Source organism: Pelodiscus sinensis, chromosome 15 (genome assembly GCF_049634645.1).
Source record: "Pelodiscus sinensis isolate JC-2024 chromosome 15, ASM4963464v1, whole genome shotgun sequence".
NCBI classification, from domain to species: domain Eukaryota; kingdom Metazoa; phylum Chordata; order Testudines; family Trionychidae; genus Pelodiscus; species Pelodiscus sinensis.
In genome coordinates this window covers 14,365,788-14,389,638 of record NC_134725.1, presented here as the reverse complement: position 1 = coordinate 14,389,638, position 23,851 = coordinate 14,365,788, and the positions used below count along the sequence as shown (strand labels likewise).

Genomic DNA, 23,851 nt, shown 5'->3' with positions numbered 1-23,851 from the left:
TTAATTTCCAAAATATTTGTTTTGCTTCAGTGTTTCTATAACAAATTCCCAGAGTAACCCTGTTATCTATCATTATGTATTACAGCAGATGCCCCACTGGGCTAAGCACTGTACAAACATCTATCACAGCGAGTCTCTGCCCAAAGAAATACAAATCAGAGACAACAATCTAAACCAAGGGTGGTGAACTTCCAGCCTGCAAGCCAGATCTATCCACCTGTTTAATTTGATCTGGCCCATGGCAAGTCTCTGCACCATGGGTGGGAAGGCCTAAGCCTTGGAGTTGGAACCGTGAGCTCTTCCATTGCAAAGGGAAGGTTGGATGCCAGGCTGCTCGGCTGTCCACGAGGACCTTGGGCATAGGGAAGGATGGTCAGGGAAGCTCTGAGGCTGTGTGCCTGTCCCTGCAGCTCCCATTGGCTGGGAACCAGCATCCCTCTAATTTTTTCCATCCCTGAGCAGAATTAATTTTCTTATATGCATCAACATGGAGGTACGTGTGACACATCGCCTTCTGGTGGTGCACTCAACAAAAATTCACGCAGTGGGAGTGGGACCAAGGGGCTTTGACTGTGGGAGAGGGCTGAGGCTTAGGGCACAGGGTTGGAATGCAGGAGTATGAGGGTCCTGGCTAGGGGTGTAGGCTCTGGGGCAGAGCTGGGGATGAGAGTTTGTGCTGCATGAGGGTGCTCAGGGCTGGGGTTGACTCAAGGCAAAGCAGTGGTGTGGTGCTCAGGCTTACTTGGGCAGCTCCATGCTGGGGCTGGTGGGGAGGGGCTCTTCCCTGCTGGCCCTGGCATCTTTAGGGCTTGGAGAGAGATCCCTCCTTGCTGCACTCTGAGTCTCTGCACGGGGCTTCATGAGAAGCTGCACAAGCTATGCAGCTGACAGTGAATTATGCAGGGAAGCACAGGAGCTGAGGGGACTGTGCAGTGCTGACCTGGGATGTATCACACAGAAAAGGACCTGGGGATTACAGTGGATGAGAAGCTGGATATGAGTCAGCAATGTGCCCTGATAGCCAAGAAGGCTAATGGCATATCAGGGTGCATTAGGAGGAGCATTGCCAGCAGATTTTGGGAAGTGATTATTCCCCTTTACTCAGCACTGGTGAGGTCACATCTGGAGTACTGTGTCCAATTCTGGCCCCCTCTCGCCCATTACAGAAAGGATGTGTTTGCACTGGAGAAAGTCCAGCGCAGGGTGACCAAAATGATTAGGGGGCTAGAGCACACAACCTACGAGGACAGACTATGGGATTTGGGCTTATTTAATCTATAGAAGAGAAGAGTGAGGGGGGATTTGAGAGCAGCCTTCAACTATCTGAAGGGAGGTTCCAAAGACTATGGGAGAGGCTGTTCTCACTAATGACAGATGGCAGAACAAGGAACAATGGACTCAAGTTATGGGGGGAGAGGTCCAGGTTGGATATTAGGAAAAACTATTTCCCTAGGAGGGTGGTGAAGCACTGGGATGGGTTCCCTAAGGAGTTGGTGAAATCTCCATCCCTAAAGGTTTCTAAGTCCCGGCTTGACAAAGCCCTGGCTGGGATGATTTAACTGGGGTTGATCTTACTTTGGGCAAGGGGCTGGCCTCAATGATCTCCTGAGGTCTCTTCCTCCCCTATGATTCTATGACCATGGGATGCTGTTCCAAGCACAAGGATTGCTAGGAAGAGATGGGATCCACCTAGTGAAGAGAGGAAAAAGCATCTTCACAGGCAGACGTGCAAACCTAGTGAGGGTGGCTTTAAATTATGTTCATCGGGGAACTGTGACCTAAGCCCTGAGGTAAGTGAGGAAGTGGGTTCCTGGGAAGAAACACAAGGAAAAAGGTGCAACAGAGGAGGACCCCTGATTTGTACTGAGACAGTAAGGCAATCACCTAATTAAGTGAGGTGTCTGTACATGAATGCAAGAAGCCTGGGAAACAAGCACAACAAATAGGAAATCTTGGCACAATCAAAGAACTATGATGTGATTGAAATAATGGATATTTGGTGGGATGACTCACATGATTGGAGCACTGTAAGGGAAGGATATAAACTGTTCAGGAAGGACAGGTGGGAGGGAAAAGATGGAGGAGTTGCACTGTATGTACGGCTACGTCTACACTGAACAGTTATTTGGAATAAGCTATTCCTGAACAGTTCTTCCGAATAGCTTATTTTGAAATAGCACGTCTACACAGCAGGGAAGCCCCAAAATTAGCGTGAGGTATTGGCCATTGTCAGAAGACAGAATATTGGCTAAATGGATCTTTGTTCTGACCCAGTATGGCTGTTTTTACATTCTTATGCTGTATCTGTGCACATGTGAAATACAGGCTGCATAGGGCACCCAAAAATTTGCCAACATTTTCAGGTGCCCCATGGAGCTGTTTGTGCTTCTGCCTACCCTCTTCTCCCCCCTCCCTCATGTGCTCCTTTTGGCCAGCAGTCAGCCACTAACTGAGGGCTCTGTCCTGACAGACTGGGAGTGGAGAGGAGCCCTCAGCCTCTGCAGATCTGTGGGCCTGAAGGATCTGATCTGAGGAAGTGGGTCTGGCCCACGAAAGCTCATCATCTAATAAACCATCTTGTTAGTCTTTAAAGTGCTACATAGTCCTGTATTTTGCTTCCGCTACACCAGACTAATACGGCTACATTTCTATCACTATTCATATGTAGCTGACCTTTGAATGAGTAAAGTGGGTCTTTTGGACACAGTTGCCCTTTGTTATCACAAAACAAAGTGCTCAGTATATTGCTATCTCTAGCAGATAGGTGAGGCGATAAAAAAGCTATCTAGTCTGTGGAGTGAGGAGTTACACTGCCATGCAGTTCAGCAAACCACGGTTACTCATAAACAAAGCCAGGATGATCACCCAGCCTGACACATCACCAGGGGCAGAAAGCAAAGAGCATGTGCAAAGAAACGGTGGCTCTCCTGGAGGCCAAGGCACAGTGTGATGTAGGGCTATGTCAGGTTCAGTAACATGACAGAGCCAGAGCCCCAATCTCCAGAGAGCAAACAGCCTTGCTATCTCCAGATATAACTTCAGTTAACAAGTTGTAGAATCCCACCCTATAGCTATGTTGACCATACGTCCCGATTTTTCCGGGACTATCCCAAATTTAAATACTCTGGGCCAATGCCCCATCAAGTAGTGAAATGTCCCAGAAAGCCTTGCTGGGGCTTCCCGTATGGGAAGAAGCAAGAAATGGTACGGTGCCACTGCTCCTCACATAGTTCAGCAGCCTCCTCCCTCTCCTCCCCGGCAGAGCAAGTAAGGTAGCCGGGCTGGCTTCTGGTGGCATGCAGCCCCTCCCTTCCTCCTTCCCACAGGACCACCTCTGCCACATGGGGTCCTGCTCTGGCGACACCGCCTCCTCCTCCGGGACACCTTGGAGCCCCAGCAGGAGCCATGCAGTGTCCGGCCAGGGTGCTGCAGGATGGGGCATGTTCGAGCTTGGCAGGTGCTGGGATGGCAGCAGAGGCTGCCTGCGATGCTGTTTTTAGTACCGCAGCCCAGGTCCCTGCGGGTGGCCCCAGCTCAAGCTGGAGTCAAGCGGCAGCCACACGAGGTGCGTTCCAGCCGGGGCAGCCTCACTGCCACAGGCCTCATGTGGCTGCCGCTTGACTCCAGCTGGAGCCGGGCAACCCACAGGAACTGGGACTGCAGTCCTAAAAACAGCACTTTGGGCGACCTCTGCTGCAGTCTTGGCATGCGGTCCTGCCCTGGGAGCAGCTGGGGTTGGGACCACAGTAATAAAAATAACATTGCAGCCCGGTTGCAGCAAACTTCTTTCCACATGAAAGGCAGAAGGTGAGGGAAGGGCAGGGGGAGAACTAAGGCGAAGGTGGGTGAGGAGAGGAAGGGGCTTGTGCTGAGGGGAGGGGGACAGGGCAAGAGAAGAAAAGGGCAAGCACAAAGGGGCAGGGTGGAGGAGAGATAAATGCCAGGGAGCCCAGAAGAGACAATTAGGAAAAGGGCAGGAAGGGATAGGGGAGGGAAGGTGTCAATCAGGATGTGAGAAGGAAGGGGACAGGGTGATGCTGGAAGAGAGGAGGGACAGTGAGGGCAAGAGAGAGGGAGAGGAGAGGAAAGGAGGGGGTGCTCAGCTACACACCATACTCAAATACCAAAAAACACACACACACTGCCCCCTCTGCTTAACTCCACACCAACTCTATGCCACTTCACCCTCAAACAAACCCAACAATTCTTCCATACTATACGCTGTCCCCAAACTCACATGGATCCCTCTCCCCCTTCAGGTATAAATCACTCCCTACAATACACATAAGCATACAACTTCCCCTCTCACCTATACACCCAAAACCACATGTACAACTCTCCTCCCTCAGCTACACACAATCCTCCAGAACACACATAGATACCTCCCCTGAAGGCTAACTACCCCAAAAAACACAAGCAACCCTCCTACCTCATATACACCTCCAAGAGCAAACATAAACCTATTCCTGGAGCTATAAACAATCCACCAGAACCACATGCAAAACAACCCTCCTGGACAGACCCTGGACTTCAGGAAAACAGACTTTGACTCCCTCAGGGAACTGAAGGGCAGGATCCTTTGGGTTGCTAACATGAAGGAATCCAGGAGAGTTGGATGGCTCACTTTTTCGAAAGAAGAGGTTGTAGTCTAGACGCTTTCTTTCAAAAGAGGCTTTTTTGAAAGATTCTTTCAAAAAAGCCTCTTTCGAAAGAGGCTTGCAGTCTAGACGTAGCCCTAGTGATAGATGATGTGGAAAAAGCTGAAATACTCAATGCTTTTTTCTCTCTCTCTCTTTTTGCCTCTGTCATCACAGACAAGGTCAACTCCCAGACTACTGCACTAGGCAACGCAGTATGAGAAGGAGGTTGGCTGCCCATGGTGGAGAAGGAACAGGTTAAGAACTGTTTAGAAAAGTTGGACATACACCCATGGGGTTGGTCTAATGCACCTGAGGGTGCTGAAGGAGATGGCTGACATTGCAGAGCCATTGGCCAATATCTTTGAAAACTTGTGGCGATGGGGGCAGGCCCCAGACAATTGGAAAAAAGAAAATGTAGTGCCCATCTTTAAAAGGGGAAGAAGGACAATCCAGGTAACTACAGACCGGTCAGCCTGACCTCAGTCCCTGAAAAAATCATGAAGGGGATTCTCAAGGAATCAATTCTGAAGAACTTGGAAGAGAGGAAAGTGATCAGGAACATTCAACATGGATTCACCAGGGGCAAGTCATGCCTGACCAACCTGATTGCCTTCTCTGACAAGGTAACTGGCCCTGTGGACATGGGGAAGATGGTGGATGCGATGTACCTTGACTTTAGCAAAGCTTTTGATATGGTCTCCCAAAGTATTCTTGCCAGTAAGTTAAGGAAATATAGATAGGATAAATGGACTGTAAGGTGGCTAGAAAACTGGCTAGATAGTCAAGTTCAACAGTAATGATCAATGGCTTGATATCTGGTTGGTGGTTGGTATCAAGTGGAGTGTCACAAGGGTCAGGGTCTAGGGCTAGTTTTGTTCAACATTTTCATTAATGACCTGCATAAGGGGATAGATGCATCCTCAGCAAGTTCACAGATGATACTAAGCTAGGGGGAGAGGTAGATACACTTGAGGATAGGAAGACGGTCCAGAGTGACCTAGACAAATTGGAAGACTGGGCCAAAAGAAATCTGATGAGGTTCAACAAAGAAAAGTGCAGGGTTCTGCATCTGGGACAGAAGAATCCCAAACACTGTTACAGGCTGGGGACTGACTAGATAAACAGCAGTTGGTGAAGTACTGGGATGGGTTACCTAAGGAGGCGGTAGAATCTCTATCTCCAGAGGTTTTTACATCCCATATTGGCAAGGCCCTGGCTGGAATGCTTGAGTTGGGATTGGTCCTGCTTTGGGTAGGGGTTGGACTCAATGACCTCCTGAGGTGTCTTCCGACCCTAGGATTCTATAATTAACATAATCCAATGTATGGAAGATGAAACTAGACAAATTCATAGTAGAAATAAAGTGCAAAATTTTAAGGAAGGTAATTATAGGAACAAAAGGGAGTTACTCACCTCGTGCAGTAACGAGTGTTCTTCGAGATGTGTGTCCCTGTGGGTGCTCCACTGTAGGGTGAAGGGTCGCCCTGAGCCTCAGATCGGAGCTTTGTATAGCAGTTTCCCCTGTTGAGCCACGCATGCCCAGGAGGAGTCTCAAGCCCTTCCCGCCTCCTGAGGAGCGCGGCTCAACCCCCTCCCTTTCAGTTCCTCGTCTCCGCCCGAGTAATTTTGACTCCGAGCAGAGGGGAGGCAAGGAGGGTCATGGAGCACCCACGGGGACACACATCTCAAAGAACACTCGATACTGCACGAGGTGAGTAACTCCCTTTTCTTCTTCGAGTAGTGTCCCCTTGGGTGCTCCACTGTAGGTGACTACAAAGCAGTATCCAGTATATGGCTGGAGGGAGCTAGAGTCAATGTTTGGCAGTGGTGGAGAGCACTGCCGTGGCAACTGCTGAGTCACTCTTAAGTTGTGGAAGAATAGCGTAATGTTTAGCAAAGGTATGATCTGAAGACCATGTTGCTGCCCGGTAAATGTCTCTTAAGGGGACATTGCCCAGAAAGGCTGTAGAAGCAGCCGTGGCTCAAGTAGAATGCGCTCATGGTGGGCGTAGCAGCGGTCTATTGCCCAGAGAGTGGCACTTAATTATGCATGTCGATATCCACTTTGAGATTCGTTGAGATGATATTGGTGTCCCTTTGGATCATTCAGCAATGGAGATAAAAAGTCTTTCAGATTTACGAAATGGTTTTGTTCTTTCTAGGAAGAAGGCCAGAGCCCTCCGGATGTCCAGAGTGTGCAGGCTGGCATCTGTCTGCGAAGAAAGTGGTTTTGGGAAAAAGGTAGGTAACACGATTGGTTCGTTGAGATGGAATTCTGTACAGACCTTTGGCAAAAACGTGGGGTGGGGTCTAAGTATGACCTTATCCTTTGTGAAAACTGTGTAAGGAGGCTCTGACATTAATGCTCCAAGTTCGCTCACCCTCCTGACGGAGGTGATGGTTAAGAGGAAACAGACCTTCATAAAAAGGAAAGGAAGTGGTACTGTTGCCAGTGGCTCAAAGGGAGGTCTGGTGAGGCAGTTCAAAACAAGATTTAGGTCCCACAAAGGGGGTGGGGCCCTATGTGGTGGGTACACATTCTGGAGTCCCTTGAGGAATCTTTTTGTAATAGGATGGTTAAAAATGGAGAAGCCATCTACTGACGTATGAAATGCTGCTATTGCAGAGAGGTGTACTCTTAGGGAGGAGATTGACAGTCCTGATGCTTTAAGGTCCAGAATGTAGTCGAGGATGGCATCTAGTGGTGAGGCACGGGGCTCCACTTTGGCTCGGTGACACCAGTAACAGAAACGTGTCCATTTCTGTTGGTAAGTTTTCTGAGTAGACTGTCTCCTGCTGTGGAGGAGGACGTCTTTTACTCGCTGGGAGTAGCGATCTTCTACCTCTGAGAACCAGAGAGAAGCCATGCCTGAAGATGCAGGGTATTGAGTTGTGGATGCAATATCCTGCCGTCATCCTGAGATAGTAGGTCTATCCGGTACGGTAGTGGGTAGGGAGGCTGGACCGCTAGCCTGTGAAGGTATGGGTACCAGGTTTGGCGAGACCATGATAGCGCAATCAGGATGACTAGGGCTTTGTCTCTCAGGATCTTGCGCAGGACTCTTGGGATGAGCGGCATGGGAGGAAAGGCATAGTATAGGGGGGCTGTCCATTTGATTAGGACGGCATCAGAGAGTGTTTGTCAAGTCCCACACGTGAGCAGAATTGGGGACATTTGGTGTTCTGGGTAGAAGCAAAGAGGTCTATCAATGGCCATCCCCACTGGTGGAAAATTTGAGTTCGTCACCTCCGTATGTAACTCCCATTCGTGGTCCGAGGTGAAGTTTCGGCTGAGGGAGTCCGCTTTGATATTGTTCACTCCGGGCAAGTAGGATGCTATAAGGGTGACTTGGTTGCGGATGCACGAGTTCCACAGGCGAATAGCCTCCGCGCATAAGGAGCAGGAGCAGGCTCCATCCTGTCTGTTTATGTAGAACATCATGCAGATATTGTCCGTTAGGATGCGGACTGTGTGATTGGCGATGTCGGAGGCAAAGTGTGCACAGGCATTCCTTACTGCCCTCAGTTCGAGGAGATTGATATGTAAGAGTGTCTCGTTTGGGGACCACCTGCCTTGAACTTCGTGACCATCCATATGTGCCCCCCAGCCGAGAAGGGAAGCATCTGTGGTGATTTGGATAGTGGGTTTGGTTTGTTGGAATGGAACCCCTGTCAGAAGATTGTTTGGCACTGTCCACCATCGTAAGGATGCCAGCACGTCTGGTGGGATAGTAACTGTTTTGTTTCAAGGATGTCGTGATGGGATATAAACGGTTGCAATCCAGAGCCGAAAACATCGAAAGTGCAGACGAGCATGGTGGACTACGTAGGTGGTGGAAGCCATGTGCCCCATTAGTCGGAGGCATGTAAGTACCGTGGTGGTAGGAACTGTAAGCATCCCGTTTATAATTTCTTGCATAGTTGCAAAACGTTGCTGAGGTAGGTATGCCCAGGCTGTAACTGAGTCCAGGCGTGCGCCAATGAACTCTATGTCTTGAACCGGGTGCAGAGTTGACTTGTCTTGGTTGATTAGAAGGCCTAGACGACTAAGGAGGGTCATGATCGTATGTATCATAGAGGCCGTTTCGGCGTACGAGGATCCCTTTAGAAGGCAGTCGTCTAGATAGGGAAATATGATGACGTTTTGTCATCTGAGATACGCCGTTACAACCGCCAGTACCTTCGAAAATACCCTCGGAGCTGATGAGAGACCGAAGGGAAGAACCTTGTACTGGAAGTGGTCTGGTCCCAATGTGAAGCGTAGGTAGCGACTGTGGGGGGGGAGGTGGATGGTTACATGGAAATAGGCATCTTGGAGGTCGAGGGCTGCAAACCAGTCCCCTTGATCTAGCGCAGGAATGATTGTAGAGAGTGTGACCATCTTGAAATGCTGTTTCTTGAGAAACTTGTTCAGTTTGCGGAGGTCCAATATAGGTCTCCAACCCCCTGTTCATTTTTCGGTTAGGAAATAGTTCGAGTAAAACCCTCTCCAATGGAACTCTCGGTGTACCCTTTCTATAGCTCCGATGAGGAGGAGTCGATCGATTTCTTGTTTTAGAAGGGTTTCGTGAGAGTGGTCCCTGAAGAGGGATGGGATAGTGGGAAGGGTAGGGGGAACAGAGGTAAATGGAATGGTGTAGCCTACTCGAATTATCTCTAAAACCCAGCGGTCCGATGTTATGGATTCCCATTGAGGAAGGAATGGCCGCAAACGGTGGGTGAATAGATGGCCATGTTGAACTCGTGGTAGATCGTAAGAGAGGTGCTGCAGGTCCTCGACCAAATCTTCAAATTTGTTGTTTAGATGGTTGGGTAGTTGGTGGGCGGGCCTGGTTTGGGTGCCTTCTGGGACCTCGTTGCCTCGTTGGGTTAGTGTCTTCATAGGGGACACTACTCGAACTACACGGGGACACTACACGGGGACACTACTCGAAGAAAAACTTAGTGGTTATGGTGGATTCTTCAGTACTAGACATTTTTATATCAAGATTGGATGTTTTTCAAAAACATAGGCTCTAGTTCCAGCAAAACTGTTGGATTTAAAGTTGAAATGAACACAGCCAAGTTCCCTGGGACTATTGTGATAGTCTTGTCCGATTTCTTGCATAACACAGGCCAGAGAGCTTTCCAAAACAATTCCTAGAGCAGAGTTTTTAGAAAAACATCCAATCTTGATTTTAAAAAAATCCAGTGTAGAACCTTAGTAAATCATTCTAATAGTTCATTATTCTCACCTTATTTCCAGTCTGAATTTGTCTAGCTTTATCCTCTTCCCCTTCAGCAGGCTAGATAGACCTAAAGAGCTCAATCTATCAATAAAGGTAGGTTTTCTAATTTTTTGATCATTCTCATCACCCTTTTTTGAACTATCTCCAATTTATCAACATCCTTTTGAATTGTACCAGCACTGAACAGGGTCCTACAGTGTTCACTCCAAAGCCAAATAGAGAAGTAAAATTAAAAAAAACCTCTCTGCTCCTACTGGAGATACATCCATCTATCCAGGATTGCTTTAGTTGCTTAAATGTAAGAACATAAGAATGGTCATACTGGGTCAGACCAAAGGTCCATCTAGCCCAGGATCCTGTCTGCTGACAGTGGTCAATGCCAGATGCTCCAGTGGGAGAGATCACAACACGTAATCTTCATGTGATCCCTCCCCTGTCACCCACCTCTAGAGAAACAGAGGCTTGGGACACCATTCCTACCCATCCTGGTTAATAGCCATCGATAGACCTAACTTCCATTAATCTATCTAAAACTTTTTTTAACCCTGTTAAAGTTCTAGCCTTCACCGCATCCTCTGGCAAAAAGTTCCACAGGTTGACTGTCCGCTGAGTGAAGAAAATCTTTATTTTGTTTGTTTTAAACCTGCTGCCTATTAATTTCTTTTGGTGACCCCTAGTTTTTATATTGTGAGAACAAGTAAATAACTTTCCTTATTCACTTTTTCCATACCAGTCATGATTTTATAGAACTCTATCGTATCCCCCCTTTGTCTCCTCTTTTCTAAGCTGAAAAGTCCAAGTCTTTTTAATCTCTCTTCATATGGGACTCACTCCAAACCCCTAATCATTTTTGTTGCCCTTTTCTGAACTTTTTCCAATGCCAATAGTGTATATCTTTTCTCAAATTAGGTGACCACATCTGAATGCAGTATTCAAGATGTAGGTGTACCATGGTTTTATATAGAGGCAATAAATATTTTCTGTCTTATTCTCTATCCCTTTTTTAATGACTCCTAACATTATATTTGCTTTTTTGACTGCCACTGCACACTGAGTGGATGTTTGCAGAGAACTATTCACAATGATTCCAGGACCTCTCTGTTGAGTAGCTGTAGCCAAATTAGTCCCCATTGTATTGTATATATAGTTGGGATTATTTTTTTCCAATGTGCATTACTTTACATTTATCAACTTTAAATTTCATTTGCCATTTTGTTACCCAATCACTTAGTTTGATGAAATCTTTTTAAAGCTCTTCATAGTCTGCTTTGTTCTTAACTATCTTGAGCAATTTGGTATTATCTGCAGACTTTGCCACCTCACTCTTTACCCCTTTCTCTAGATCATTTATAAATAAGTTTAATAGGACGGGTCCCAGGAGAGATCCTTGGGCCATAGCTTCACATTGGGAGCTTAAATTCATCTGATTATCCACCATGACTCCCAAATCAGGTTTCCTAGGATAGAGTCCTCAACCTGTATGCCCTACTTTCTTTGTTCCTAGCTATATACATTTATATTTAGCCATATTAAAATGGGCATTGTTTGCATGCACCCAGTTTACCAAGCAATCCAGATGCAGAAGAAAGGCTGAATCTGAGATGTTGTGTAGGGAGAACCAGTAAGATCTAGAGCAGGGGTTTTCAAAGTTGGGTTGTGGGCCTGCTTTATTTATCTACGTGTCCATAAGCACAAAGCCCTTGCCACTTCCAGCTAAGGTGAGCTGTGAACTCCAGCCAATGGGAGCTACTAGCGCTGTACCTACAGACACTTAGATAAGCAAAGCTTCTTATGGCCCACCAGCGGCTTACACGGCTGGGACTGCTACCCAATTCTGAAAACCCCTTATGTAGACATAGCCTGCATGAAAGGATGTAGAGAGGCCTGAGATGAAGAGGACACCCAAGTGAGGGGCCTGATTGACAGAGAAGTTAGTTTTGGTGGTGTACATTGTGATTAAAGCAGAAAGGAGGGGATGGAAGAAAAGACAAAAATCTCTGTTTCGGCCACATTGAGCTTAAATTGAAACATGGATGTCCTTAAGGAGATGTCAGAGAGACAGGGCAAGATTTTAGTTGTAGAGAAGGCGACAAGTCCAGCATATAGAAAGGTAAATCTATGAATCAACACAGAGGTAGTAATTGGATTTTTGTTTGGAGGTGAAAGATTGCTTTTGGTGTTCATTGACGATGGAATTGGAAGTGGAATTGGAAGATGAAATTTGAATCAAAAGGAATTATAGTTCCCAGAATTGCAGAGTGATAGTGTGTGTTTTTCACCCTACTGTATTGTAGGTGATGTTCTGTGACTTCTCCCTTATCTTCTGCTGTTGAAGTTTTCAGGGGTCGTGTCTTAAATGCAATCTTCACTGTCATTAAATGTTATCATGCTGCCATTTAATGTGTTCAATGATTTTCTGAGATGTATCCCATGAACATTGTTTAAAGCAACAACTAGTATTGTTTTACTCGCTGCTGATTCAGTCATTTATGTTATGATTAAAGGGTCATTTAACACGGCTTTCAGTGCTACAGCTTTAATATGTTCTTTACAAGATAGACAAGTAGTGTTCTGAAATTAATAATTAAACAAGAGATGCAATTAAGATCTCAAAGGTGCATCAATAAAAACAGAAACATTGAAAAGTTTCACAGTGTCAGATTGCCCTGTGTGGAACTGAAGGATTTCACAACACACAAAATGGTAAGAATGAAACTTTCATTTGGAAGCTGCATATTATTTTCAAATCTTTTTTGTGGTTTTTAAATTTAAACTTTTGCTTTTGCACACCAAAAGGATATTTCTGTGACAGTGTGTGCAAAAGAAATACAGACAGTTTACTATGGGATATCAAAAGATCTAGACTAAGCTGCAGCCACAACATTTGTGCATAAATTCATTACACCAACACATCTCACATTTACCTGTAGAAAACAGGAAATTGCATGTGTAACTGCTTAGTCACCTAAGCAAGTTCATATTTCTGCCTGCACATTCAGGGTTTAATAATGTGTCTCTTGCAGGTACAACATAGATGCTGGAACTAATAAGAGTGCTGGGGATGCTGTATCACCATCTGATTTGAAATGGCTCCCATCGCATATACAGGATTTACAGTTTGGTTCAGTGCTTCTCTGCACCCTCACTATACAGATTGTTCTGGCACCCTAATGCTGGCCAATGAAAATGTAACCCTGTTTGCTCCAAAGGGATTATAGTCCCCAGAATTGAGGAAAATGAATTTAGTGGACATTTGAAAACTTTGCCCCATGCAAATGGGGCTTCTGAAATAGCTTTTAAAAACAAATGTCTTCTTGAAACAATTTAGTTCCATTTGCTTGTTGCTTTGGTATTTCAAACAATAGTTGTATTTAAAATCAGGTAATAAAAGTAACAGTAATATTTCTTCATCTTCTGTAGCGTTCTCCAACTGATGCCATCAAAGGGCCAGATTCTTATCCCGTTCCAGAGACTGACAGTGGAGTCAGATGGACTGCTCCTGCAATGTTAGACTTTTTTCTCCCCATTCCTGCTGCTTCCAACTCCCCTGACCTCTTGCTTTCCACTCTGTCATCCTTTAAAAAATGCTGCATCTAAGGGTGTGTCTAGACTACAGGGTTTTGTCGACAAAAGTGGACTTTTGTCGACAAAACTATACCTGCGTCCACACTACCGCTGAGTTCTGTCGACATAACGTCGACAGAACTCAGCAGTTTTGTCGACGCTGGTAAACCTCATTTTACGAGGCATAACACCTTCTGTCGACAGAGTTTCTGTCGACAGAAGGTGTTATTGCATGTAAACTGTCCTTTGCGTCTACACTACCATGTCGACAAAGCAGCTTGCTTTGTTGACAGAACTAAATGTAGTCTAGACGCTCTTTGTCGACAGAAGTTTTGTCGACAGTATCTGTCGACAAAACTTCTGTCGACAAAAGCCTGTAGTCTAGACGTACCCTAACACTCCTCTTTCTGCTCCCTCCATGTTGCTCTCATCTACAGTCCATCCAACTCCTCCAGATCAACCTTCCTCAGTAGTCTCAGTTCCTGGCTCCCTCTACTCACAGTCTCCTCCATTCATCGTCTGTCTCTTCAGTATCTATGCGGATGACACATCTCACCTTTTCTCTTGACCTGGTCATACAGTTATCTGATCTTCAGCAGGCAATGTTCTCTCCCCGATTGTTCTGTTGCTAAGTTTCCTTTTTTCAACCACCAGCTGTGACATTCAGTATCACCCAGCAGCCTCATCCCCCATGCCCAATCTGAGACATTACCCACAGTACAAGCTAGACTGATGAACATCTGTCTCCCCTCACTCCTCCAAACTGGGGTGCTTTTTTATTGCTTTGCTATGTGAGCTACCACTCCTGGTCTGTTCTCACAGTCTGCAACATATAAATTATTCCAAGTTACAAGGCATGAATACTGGCTGATTGCTCATGAATTACACTGCAAAGCAACACCAACAAACTCTTCCACCTAGGCTTTCATCCAGAAATGGGTGTATTGTGCTACCCAGCCTTTTCCTGGACAAGATGAGCTCATATGGAGACCACCTTTTAGTAACAGAAAATGAGATGCACAAGCCTTTTTATCCCAAATGGAGTTTCCCAAACACTTCAATCCAAACACACTGGTTTAGAGAAAACAATAAAACAAATTTATTAACTAGAGAATGCCAGATTTTAAGTGATTACAAGTAATGAGACATAAATCAGAACTGGCAATCAAAAAATAAAATGTAAAATGCAATTTAATAGGCTACATGAATTCTACGTCTCTCTCATCTCAACAGTCTTACTGGCTAATCGCCTTTCAGATAGGATCTTTCCCTCAATCTAGTGCCACTTTCCTTGTTCTTCAGCTGTTCTTGAAGCCATGGGTAGAGACATGAGGGTCATTTGGGGACATGTGCCTTCTTTTCTCTTAGGCTCTGTACAGCACTGCTCACAGAGTGCTGCAAGGAAATCACAGTCGTATGTCCAGATTGTGCTCCTTATGATCGTGGAGCATGTCCACATTAGCAGTTCTAATAATAGCAGAGAGAGCAGTGCATTGTGGTAGCTACCCCATTGTGCAACTGGCCACAAGGTGCTTTGGGAAGGATTTGCAAGGGCACATAGAGCAGTCAGCACCACATGATGTAGGTTTCCCAATCCTATTACTCCAAGGTCATCCTGCTACATTGACAGCTGCTTTTCAGTAGAACTCTAGGGAGCGTGTGTGTATGGGGGCGGAGGAGACAGCGTGTTTTGGGGGATCTCAGCACACACACACACACACACACACACACACACACACACACACACACACACATCCCCCCCTCTATCTGCATGGTTTGCTCTGTGTCCCAGAGCAAATCAGCACATCATGAGGGTGGTTCAGAACAGAAACCTGAAAGGGGATATGCACATGCCTGTGGGGCAGACATATGACTTCAAAACAAGGAGTTGAGGGGGCCTGAGAGATTATGGGCCACTTCCAAAGACCAGTCAGAAAGTAACAAACAATTTAAGTGTCCACACCAGTACCTCAGCGCTGTATCCAGAGCACAGCAAACTCTATGCGTCTCACTGAGGTGGTTTACCTAAATCACAGCAGAATTAGTGCACACTAAGTTCATTGCCAGTGTGGGCACCTTGGGACCTAAAGGCTGGGAGCTGATTTATTGTGCTGGCTCTTGCCAGTGTAGACTTGGCCATAGTCCTTTCTCTTCTGTGAGAATCATCTCTAGCTGAGATTCTGGAGATGGAAAATCTGTGTGGGAAGGAACCTGCAGCTGTTCTTTTGTTCAAGATATAGATTTTCTGCACACAGTCTTTTTCCTGCCCAAAAATGTCTACTTCACGAGATATTTGGCAATTGTGATCTTGTAGACAGGTGGCTGAGGAGTTGGCTAGCTTCTGTGAAATTAGTTTGAGGCTGCGTCCCTGGGCTTTGAACATGTCTTGACACTGTACAGAGGAATCTTGTAACTGTTCATGCAATGTTGTTATCTATATTGCATGAGGATGATAATGGTTGGCAAATCAGGACATTTCAAATGATCTCTCACAAGGCATATTTCATACAACATTTATCATAACTGTATAAAAAGGAGTGCACATGGGGATATAGACGTAACTCTGTTTTTCTCTGTCTTCCAGTCCAGCAGTGTTAATGCCTTCAACTGCTCTTGGCCTTCTCCTCCCTTTCTTTGATTGCCATTGTTGTTAATTCTCTCCATGCTTCACTAACTTGCATGCTTGACTTTTTTTGACCCACTTACTGCCCACAATGTACATCCTGCCAACCCACAGCCCTGGCTCATTCCCTCCACTCCTGCTCTCCCATTACAGAGCATTGCTGGCAGAAATCCTATGACCTTCAGTTCTGCCATCTTCCTAGCTAAATAATTCTGTCAACTTAACTGAATCCTATTCCTGCCTTAATTTGACTTATGCCTCACCCTCTCCCATCCTTCTGCTCCAATTCTGTCTCTACGTAGACTCTCACCAATTTATTCTGACATAAAGTTGACAAAATATCATGTAACTTTACCTCTCCCCTCAGCTCAACTTCCTTTTTTCCCGTCACAGATACAGATGTTTCTGATCTGCTCTTCTCCTCCACTTTCCCCAGTGACCCCATCCCACCTCCTGATCTCCTGTGCTCCCTCTTCCAGCCTTGCACTTGTTCTTCTCCTTCTCACTCTCCTCCAGCTCCTTCCCTTCATTACACAAACTGTATACTTTCCCACCTTAAGAACTCACCCTTGACACCATTTGCCTCTCCAACTACCAGTCCATCTGCCTTTTAGATGTAAACTTATTGAACATGCTGTCTACAATTGTCATCTGAGATTTCTTCCCATTCCAGCCTAGACTTTCTCCAATTCAGCTTCTTGCTCCTTGCTCTCCACTGAATCCACTGCTACCGAAGCCTGCATAATCTTTTCCTGCTGACAGCTCAGAATCAGTACCCCATAGAATCATAGAACTGGAAAGGAACCTTGAAAAGTCATTAAGTCCAATCCCCTTCACTCATGAAAGGACCACACTCCAGTTGAAGCTCATCCCAGTCTAACCTGCTCTTAAAAATCTCCAGTGATGGAAATTCCACGATCTCCCTAGGCAATTTATTCCAGTGCTTAAACTCTGAGGGTTAGGAAATTTCTTGTAATGTCCAACCTAAACACCTCTTGCTGCAATTTAAGCCCATTGCTTTTTGTCTTACCCTTAGAGGTTAAGGAGAATATTTTTCTCCCTCTTCCTTGAAACAACCTTTTAGGTACTAAAATCTCTTTCTTCTCTTCTCAAGCCTAAATAAATTAATTCTTTTAATCCTCCCTCACAGATCATTTTTTCTAAACTTTTAATCATTTTTGTCGCTTTTCTCTGGACCTTCTTCAATATGTCCACATCTTTCCTGAAATGTAGCGCCCAGAACTGGACACGGTACTTCAGTTGAGGCCTAATCAGCAAAGACTAGAGCGGAAGAATGACTTCTTCTGTCTTGCTTACAACACTCCTGTTAATACATCCCAGAACGATGTTTGCTTTTTTTGCAACAATGTCACACTACTGACTCATATTTAGCTTGTAGTCCACAATGACCCGTGGATTCCTTTTTCTGCAGTACTCCTTCCTAGACAGGCAGTTTCCATTTTGTATGTGTGCAATGGATAGTTCCTTCCTAAGTTTCACCATCTTAGACTTGTCAGCCACCAACAAGGCCATCAACCATTATAGCCCAGAAAATCTAGAGATATCTGCAGCTCTGTTTTAAGCCAATTTATGGAAATCAGGGTCATTATTTTCACACTTGACAGTTTATCATTGGGCTCCTGAAGCTGTGATTGTCAAGGAGGTCAAATGGCATTATGTGTCCAACTCTCACAATCAATGGGAGCTGGGTATCCATCTCTACTAGGCACCTTTTAAAATTCTAGTCTAAGATCATTGACCATTTCTAACCAACTGGTTAACTAATCTGATTTTCATTGGTTTCAGTCAGTGAAAATACCACCCTTAAATAAAGGGCTTGGTTTTTAAACGGAACCTAAGAGAATTATGTGCCCACAAATCTCAATTTAGATGCCTAAATATGGGTTTAGAAACCTTATTTTAGGCAGCCAAGTTTGAAAATCTTAATCCAGCTGTTCCAATTCACTGTCCTGTGCTTTAACTACTAGCCTATGTTATCTTGTGCTTAGCAATTTAAACTTATACTGCAGGGTATCAGGAATAGTTAATAAATATGATTGCTATTTATACTAGAAGACCTGATTCAGCATTTATCATTAACGAAGCTTCGGACTAGCCCACACTGAATGTGACACAGCAAACCTAAACAAAACATTGCATGATGTGCTGCTAATACAAATCAACTGAATTCTATGTAGGTAGTAATAACACACATTGCAGCATATAGGAGCTGCATCCGATCAATGTTAAATTAGAAGGAACACAAAGGAGGCAGCTTGTATTCTTTTCTTAGGTTTTAATTTTCAGTTAGAGCAATACTACATAGGATGATATAATCAATCTATTCAGAAAGCCACAATTATACTATTTTAGCAATGTCAACAGAATAGATATGTAAACATGAACTTGATCATTATTTGAGAGAAACAGCTTCTTTACACTTCAGTTTTCAACCAGACAAATATCTATCCATTTGCTGCTCATAAAGCAAAATAATGCACAATCTAAAATAGCTGCTTACCTGAGCGGAAAGACTGAAGCCTCAAGCCACAATGAAATTAAACCATAGAGTTACAAGAGAGCTTCTTAGAGTCCCTTCAGGCAGCAGAAAGCTACACTGGAAATCCTTTGCTTTGTATTCCAATTTAGAAGAGGCTTGAGGCAAGTCACAGTGTGTGTAGTAATGCAGCTTGTCCTAGGCTTGCAGCAGGGAGTACAGCCAGTTCTCTTGGGCTGCATGCAGTCTTGATATAGTAGCTCAGAACACCAGGGAAGCAGGAATTCTCCTGCATCCCAGCCCCTTTCAGTTAGCAGCTGCTATGGCAGCTTGTACCTTTTTAGTCACTATTGATTGCTTAAGAACTTCATGCACCTTTCAAAGGACTTCACTGCATAAACGCTCTGGGGGCTGACAGGAGGCCTTTGACTGTGATGTCAGAGGAAGAAGGCCAGTGAACTTCTCTTGCTTAACCTCTTCACTGCTGTAGGATAAATGTATCTTCCCCTGCTGCGAGAATTGTATGCTATTGATGTGTGGCCCAATGGTGGGGGTTAGGGGGCAAACATAGGGTTAACATAGAGGTGTCCTGGATGTGGCATACTGTTCATGTGGGCTGCAGGAACTTTGAGTGGATAAGGTAGTAGGCAGGGGCACACCTGAAGGTGAACTGCCGGGTACCGCGTGTGTACTCCATCCTTCCCTCCCTCCAGAAATAGGGTCTCATATCCCTCTCTTTTTTTTTTATCTGCTCCCTCCAGATATTGCATTTTTTATCCCTCCTCACAGATCTACCAGTTGTTTTTAATGCCTCAAATGTGTGTGTTTTCCCCCTACAGCCACTTCAGATACAGTATTCTGTTACTTTCTCTGATTTATGGTGTTTTTCAGTTGTGTTTAATTTATGGGATTATTTTAATCTTATATCACATGGAAAGTTTTGGGGTTTTTTGGAGTAAGGGCAATAGTAATATTTCCTACCATACAGAGTTTTTATATCCCCTGATTGTTTTAAAAATTCCTCTTGGTATATGGACTGATTTTACTCCTTCTGGTTATGGGATTTTTTCATTCCATCTTGATACATGTCTTTTATTACTTCTCAGTGATATATATAGATGTATTCCCCTTTCATAAAGGGATTTGTTGTATTCCTGATGGGATATTTTACTGAGAAGCTAAAATATCGTTTTTACCACATATGCAAGAAGTTAGTGCAGGGATGAGCAAACATTTTGGCCTGAAGGACACATCTCAGCATGGAAATTGTATGGCAAGCCATGAATGCTCATGAAATTGTGTGCAAGGGGCAAGGGAGGAGGTGAGGGCTCTGGCTGGGAGAGCAAGATTTAGGGTTGAGCCAAGGATAACAGGTTTGGGATGGAGGAGGGTTCACCAGGCTGGTACCAAGGTGTTCAGAGGGTAGAAGGGGGATCAGGGCTGGGACAAGGAATTGGGGTATGGGAAGAACACCCCTGTGAAAGGAGAAACCCGGAGAAGCAAGCACTTCAGCTCAGCTCAGCCCATTAAGAGCTAAAACCTGCACAAAAATAACAGGGAAACATACAGAGAAGACCCTAAAAACAGAAGCCCCAAAGAGAACACATTAAGGGGTGTCCAGGCTGCAACAGGATGTCAGGGTAGGAAAGTAAGGGACACTGAAGCTAGGAGAGGGTCACACCAACTTGCAGCACACAAAAAGGTGGGGGTAGGAATCTGTTGTCTGGTAAAACAGCAGACATGGTTACAACTTCCCTTTTCCTGGATGGGAAAACTAAATACATCATGGAGATAGATATGAGCTTACTGAATGTGTTTGTAAAAGCTTAGCTAGGTAGGAATCTGGGACCACTTCAAAACAAAGCAGAAAGCTTTGCTACTTGACCAACCCACTATGCACAAAAGTTACCCTGAGGCTGGATAAAATGTGAAAGGGTATGTCTACACAGCAAAGTTATCTTGAAACAACAGCCGTTATTTCGAAATAACTTTACCAGCGTCTACACAGCCAAACCGCTATTTCAAAATTAAATCAAAATAGCGGAGGGCTTATTTTGAAATTGGTAAACCTCATTCCAAGAGGAATAGCACCAATTTCGAAATTGCTATTTCAAAATAAGCGCTATGTAGGTGTTTATTTCAAAATAGGGGGCCTCCAGCCTTCCCAGAGTGCCCTGGTGGCCACTCTGGGCACAACCGAGAAAACTTCTCTCTCCCCTCCCCCCTCAGCGGAGCCCTTAAAGGGGTAGATTCTGGCCACAGTGCCTGTGCCAGCTCCAAGCCTGCCATCCCAGAGCCAGCAGTCGCTGTACCAGACCCAGTGGCCCCAGCATGAGCCAGGCAGCCAGTGCCAGCCAGCCCTCCACCGCTCCCCAGGACCAGTCTGCCATCTTCCAGTAGCCTGCCAGGGGCCAAAAAAGGTGGGTGCCTGCCTGGTCCAGAGTGGAGATCAGGGACCTAATTCAGGTTTGGGGGGATGCCTCCAACATCCACGATCTCCTCACTAAATGGAGGAACGCAACCATCTACAGGCGGATGGCTGCCAGCCTCGCCACCAAAGGCCGCATGCGAATCCAGGAGCAGGTTCATATGAAAATAAAAGAGCTGCTGCAGGCGTATGCCAGGGCCACAGGGGACAGCTCCCAACCAGGGGCAGACCCAGGCCCCTGCCCCTATTTTGATGCTGTGGAACACATCCTGGGGGGCAGGATGGTCTGTGCCCCCCAGGTAGTCATTGACCCTGGGGTAGAGCTTCCTGTCTCTGCTGCTTCAGCCCCTGCTGCCTCCCCAGCTACCGCTCCTCCTCCCACTCCTTCTCCCCCTCCCGCTTCTTCCTCCCAATCCTTGCCAAGCCCCCAGGGATGCTGAGGCCTCCACACCCGTGGTTCTGGGAGACAGTTGGCCTGGTGAGACCCCCCCCAAACCTGAGCCCTGAGCTTCTCCTCCTCCTTCCTCCCCTTGCCACCCCCTGCCAGCTCCCTCCTCCCAGGTTTCCCCCTCCACTCTCTCTCCTTCCCTCTCTCACCTTCTTTTCCCAGTCTTACCTCAGTTTCATTCTCCCTCTCACTCCAGTTTTGTTCACTAAAGAAGCTTTGTTGTAATGAACATGTGTCTTTTATTGTACAGCAGGGAGGGAGGTTAGGGAGGGGTAAGTGGAAGGACGTGAGGGAGGAATGAGGCACAAGCCCCCAGTGGGGCACATCAGGGAGACTGTTACTGCCTGCAGAACGTGCTGCCAGGCTCACAGCAACACATCCAGGAGAAGCACCAGAGTGCCCAGAGGCAGCTCCGGCTCCATGCTGCAGAGTGGTGTGGTGTCCTGAGTGAGGGCAACCAGAACATACAGAGAAAAAAATGCTTTGCTGTCCCTTAGTGAGGTAGGCAGGCAAGCAGGGAAACCTTAGAACCGGCTGTCCAGGGGGATCCCTTTAAGCACAGGTCTCAGCTAGCCTCAGGCAGCAGCCACACAAGGTAACTCCTGACCTGATGCCCTGCCAGAACAGGTTCTGGCCGGCCTTAAATGCGATGCAGCATCCAATCAGTGTGAACGCGCTATTTCAAAATAGCAAAACGCTATTTTGAAATGCATTTTGTGTCTAGATGTGTTATTTCAAAATAACACTGTAGTGTAGACACACCCAAAGGCTGTGTCTAGACTTGCCAGTTTTTCCGCAAAAGCAGCTGCTTTTGCAGAAAAACTTGCCAGCTGTCTACACTGGCCACTTGAATTTCCGCAAGAACACTGACTTCCTACTGTCTGAAATCAGTGCTTCTTGTGGAAATACTATGCTGCTCCCGTTCGGGCAAAAGTCCTTTTGTGCAAAAGGGCCAGTGTAGACAGCTCAGATTTGTTTTGCGCAAAAAAAGCCCCGATGGCGAAAATGGCGATTGGGGCTTTTTTGCACAAAAGCGCGTCTAGATTGGCACGGACTCTTTTCACAAAAAGTGCTTTTGCGGAAAAGCGTCCGTGCCAATCTAGACGCTCTTTTCCGCAAATGCTTTTAACGGAAAACTTTTCCGTTAAAAGCATTTGCGGAAAATCATGCCAGTCTAGACGTAGCCAAAGGGAAAAAGCTAGGAAGAGGGTGTCAGTTTAACTTGCTTTAAAGTACTTCTGCAAAGATTGGATCTGAGACTGGTCCCTCACACATGAGTCAGTGGCTTTTCCAGGGGTCACAGAATCATAAAATACTAGAACCAAAAGGGACCTTAAGAAATCATTGAGTCCAGTCCCCTGTCCTCATGGCAGGATCAGGCACTGTCCAGATCATCCCTGATAGATGTCTATCCAAACTGCTCTTAAATATCTCCACTGTTGGAAATTCCACAATCTCCCTAGGCAATTTATTCCAGTGTTTCACCACCCTGACAGTTAGGAAATGTTTCCTAATGTCCAACCTAAATTGCCCTTGCTGCAATTTAAGCCCATTGCTTCTTGTCCTATCCTTAGAGGCCAAGCAGAATTTTTTCCCCCCCTCCTCCCTTTTAGATACTTGAAAACTGCGATAATTTTCCCTCTCAGTCTTCTCTTTTCTAAACTAAACAAACCCAGTTCTTTCAGTCTTCCCTCATAGGCGATGTTTTTTAGACCTTTAATCATTCTTGTTGCTCTTCTCTGGATTGTCTCCAGCTTCAGTTGAACTAGTTCAGCCATGCTCCAGGCATTCTTCCATAGAAAGAACTGTGCAGCACATGCACACACCAGGTGCCTTGGGACAAAACAAAACCCTACAGATACTGCAACTACCCTGTAGGATAGGGGTTAACCACATGCAGGAGATGCACCGACCCTGCCATCCTGTGGTGAGAGAGAGACATAATAGCCTGTCTGTGGGAGCAATGGTGCTGTGTGCTATCATTTTTTAAGGAGTAAAAGTTATTTCGAAGGAAGGGTTTCTTTTCAAAATAACCCCATTTTTTTCTCGAAATATGCTATTTTGGAAAAGCATCCAGCCACATTATGCAAATGAAGCAAAGGAAATTCAAATCCGTGCTTCATTTGCAATTTCATTTGCATTCTCTTGAAGAAGGAATGCAATGTAGACAAACTGGGAATAAGACTGTGTGGGGATCTTGGTTTTTCTATAGATTCATTGATTAAAAAGCCAGAAGTTCCCATTGATCACCTAGTCTGAACTTCTACAAAACACAGGCCACTGCCTTTCACAGTGCCAAAGTGCCCAATGTGGTGCATGTGATTTCCACTATACTGTTCTGTAGTAATTCCGCGAGTGTGTGCCTCAGTTTCCCTGGGCACTGCACTACTAGGGTTTAGTGCACTGATGTGAGACTCCCAGCA

General features: G+C 45.7%; 1 protein-coding gene across 1 annotated transcript in view; it reads right to left on the bottom strand.

The window, feature by feature from the left end:
* The window catches only part of AIFM3 (AIF family member 3), a 103,722-nt gene extending 84,670 nt beyond the window's left edge, over positions 1-19,052 (bottom strand). Inside the window, exon 1 of the mRNA XM_075898215.1 lies at positions 18,577-19,052. The gene's annotated coding sequence lies outside the window, so the exon portion shown is untranslated. The remainder of the gene's footprint in view (positions 1-18,576) is intronic.
* Positions 19,053-23,851: the final 4,799 nt, after the last annotated feature.